Raw genomic sequence first — 3,483 nt, 5'->3', positions numbered from 1 at the left:
GCCACCCTAAACTTGTTTCGTCAATCAACCATACTTCAATAATCAACCTGCAACATGTATTAAAATAGAGTTTCAATGCAAAAGCAAAGAGCGAGTATACAAGTTTGTTTACATAGCATAATAGAATAAAAACTCATATCCAACATGAACATAATAAAATAGTTTAAGCCATGCTAGTTTACGCAGTCCAAGTGATAGCCCAAGTTTCCAATGCGTTAAAGTACCTAACCCAAAGTTTCACGGGAGGTTAATATGTCTCCTCCTAACAATACCCCTCGACTACAAATGGGGGATGTAACGCTCCGCGTTTTCATGACTTTCCTAATTTAGAAATCGAGTCTTAAAAATCTTTTTTTTTTTGAAGCTTGCCTCTTGCAAAATCATAATACGTCGTATCGTCGGAAATCTTTTATCTCCATTTTAATTCGTTATAAATATGGTTAACTTTTCATTGTTTAATTAATTAGATTAATTAATTTTACAACTTAAAAAGTTTATTTATTTATTTATTTATTTATTTTTTTTAATCAAGTTAGTCTCGTTAAAATTTTAAAGTTAGTAAACTAACCTAGTTAGTTTAACGATGAAGTTGGTTCTTTGAAATTATTATAACATAAACTTGGATTAATTAAACCACAGGGACTATATTGGCTTTTTCTAACACTGAAATGTTAGAACCCTAATGCCTCTCATTTATATGTGCAGTCACACACAAACAACCCTAACCTTCACTATCCCCTTATGTTCTTTCATTGTCTGCTATTCCAAGAATTCACACCAGACCCCATCCCCCTTCCTTCTACTTCTTCTTCTTCAAGATAGTGAACCCTAAACATCTTCACCACCATAACCGGTAACCCCCTTCATCTTCCCCCCTCGTTCTTTCACCTCCGGTGACGAACCGGAGCAATGCCGGTCGTTATTCCGGCCACTCACGCACACCCTCACCTCATCCACAGCCGCCTGAACTCTATCGCGAGAGAGGAGACGAGCGAGTGTCGTGACGGAGAGAGAGAGAGAGAGAGAGAACGGAGAAGGAGTGACGACGTCGGTAGCGGCGGCGGGTATCGACGGCAAACGACAACACTCCGGCGGTGGGCGACGGATGCAGCGATGGTGGTGCGCGGCTCGAGTTGGGTTCCAGTCGAGTTAAGGCTCTGATTTAGTTCTGATTCCGATTTGGGTTCAGTTTTGGTTCTGATGGAACCGATGATGGTGGCAATGGAAGTGGTTATGAGTCAGTCAGCGGGTTCAAGTTGGGCACGGCTCCGGTTCACTCGACACCAGGCCATCACGGCCGTTTCGGTTCCGGTAAGAGTCCTGAGCTCTTTTTCTTTCTTTTACACTTAAACATCAGTTTCATTTCAAACGAGTTCCCGTCTTGAATTTCATTTTGGTTTGGTTCGATTGGTTATTCCAGTTCAGCTTTCAGCCGGTTGGTTCCTGTTTCGGGTCTTGATTCCGTGCGGGTCGAATTTCATTGTTTTAGATGACGGCTCGGGTCACGGTCCGATTTGGATTTAGTCAAAGTTCGGGTCAAAGCTGGTCAAACAGTCAAACCCGGTTAACTGTCGGTGCGAGGCTTGGTAAAAAAAAATTGAACTACGCGAATCTTGTCACTTTTATGTTTTTAAATATGTATTACTTATGTAAAATGAACTCGAATCGATATAATTAGTAACTAATTATATTTTGTTTTGGCACGTCCTTATGTACATTCATTATAATTGTTGATTAATTGTTGAATTTTGAACTTATAACGACAACATGTAATGTCGGGATTGTCCAAAAACAGAGGAAACTCTGCCCGTTTTTCGTAAAAATCCGTGAAAACGATAACGCGTTTAATTATAAAACCAAACATATCGGATTCAAATAATTTTTATAACGATAATTATAAATGTATACTTATTTTGGCCACTTTTGAGATTTTAAGTTTTAAAATCCTTTTTCTTTTTCCTTTTGTTTCAAAATAAAACCTTTATAATTTCTATTCCTTTAAAAGTTCTTTTAAAACCTTTTAATCTTTAAATCCATTATTAATTAAACGAGTTTTCATCTAAAATTCTTTCCTTGTAAGAATCTTTATAAACCGTAAATTTATGAAATAAATATTCTTTTCTAATTTATTATAAACTTCTAAAATAATAAACAGTTCATTATAATCCCTTTTATAACATTAAAGGTTAATATTGAGATAAATTATCTAAATAAATTAATTTATTTAACTATTAAATAATAATAAGATCGTGATATTCTAAATATCTAGGCTAAACTCTCTCTCGTTCGTACTCTTGAATTGTTCCAATCTTTACTCGTGCGTTATTTTACTAGGAGTCGCAATCGTAACAACTCATAATCTCGAGACTTCGGTTTTCCTTCCTCCTAATCTCGTACACTCGTCAACACTTGGATAATCGGAAGACTTAGCAATTATGTGAGTATACTCGTATTTCCCCCTTTTTACTTTTACCACTTTTGGGGTGTAACATGTTTACTTATCAAAAACTTACACATGAACATTTTGCTTAAACACGTGAACATTCCTATAACGTGCTTGTATACGTGATGGCTTGATACTTTAAACTTGGGTGATTCTTATGTGTTGAACTTATCATTAACTTCGTACGAGCCTAACCGTGACATATGTAGCGCTATAGGATTAACGACCCGCCTCTACTGAAACTTTGGTTATGTCATGAGCAAGTTGCGTTTTCTTGGTTTGATATGTTAGACACATGCCATATTTAATGTTTATCTTGAATCGCATGCTTGCTATGAGGGATTGTTCACACTTTTATCTTATGCTATGTATGTACCAAACTTGTATACTCGCCTTTGCTTTTGCATTGAATTGTGTTTTAAACATGTTACAGGTTGATGGTGATGAAATGAAAGAGGTAGCACGATGCCTAGATACACACCTTAGACGTTAGGTTTAATATGTTGTATCGAATTTTGGTTATGTTGGTTTGTTATTTTGATTAAACTTGTTGTTATTTGGGATCTTGTATTGATGACTACTTGAAGTTTGGAAATGAAATTTGGATTATTAAATTATTGTCACAAATAGCGTTATGATGTCTCGAGCAATCTTCACACTTCGTCTCATCCCGATGTTTCCGCCATTGGTTGGGGTGTGACAGATTGGTATCAGAGCCATAACTATAGGGAATTAGGAAAAGTAGGAATGCTTTAACCTAGTCTATAGTTTTAGAGCTTTATTCTCGTGTATTGCTTGAAACTACTTGCATGCTACTTTACTCGCTTCTCATTTATTCGCCTTGACTTTTAAACATATAAGTCGCTTTTGTGTTAATACTTGAATTGTTATTCTTATGTGTCAATACTTGTTTACTATGTGTCGATACTTTGATTTATTGATCTACTTTTTGTGTGTTATTCTCAACATGCCTTTTATGTGCTTATACTTGTTCGTTATTTCCTTTAACATACGCCTTTTTCCAAGGCATTTTACTCGAT

At 36.1% G+C, this 3,483-nt stretch overlaps 1 long non-coding RNA gene across 1 annotated transcript; it reads left to right on the top strand.

The window, feature by feature from the left end:
• The first annotated feature begins 751 nt into the window (after positions 1 to 751).
• On the top strand, positions 752 to 2,433 carry LOC118492259. The gene is made up of 3 exons (XR_004892838.1): positions 752 to 1,311; positions 1,421 to 1,586; positions 2,335 to 2,433. It is a non-coding gene; the product is annotated as an uncharacterized LOC118492259 (long non-coding RNA).
• The last annotated feature ends 1,050 nt before the right edge of the window (positions 2,434 to 3,483 follow it).

This window comes from Helianthus annuus, chromosome 5 (genome assembly GCF_002127325.2).
Source record: "Helianthus annuus cultivar XRQ/B chromosome 5, HanXRQr2.0-SUNRISE, whole genome shotgun sequence".
NCBI classification, from domain to species: Eukaryota; Viridiplantae; Streptophyta; class Magnoliopsida; order Asterales; family Asteraceae; genus Helianthus; species Helianthus annuus.
Note: the sequence above shows the minus strand (reverse complement) of the source record. Positions and strands in the feature narration are given on the sequence as shown.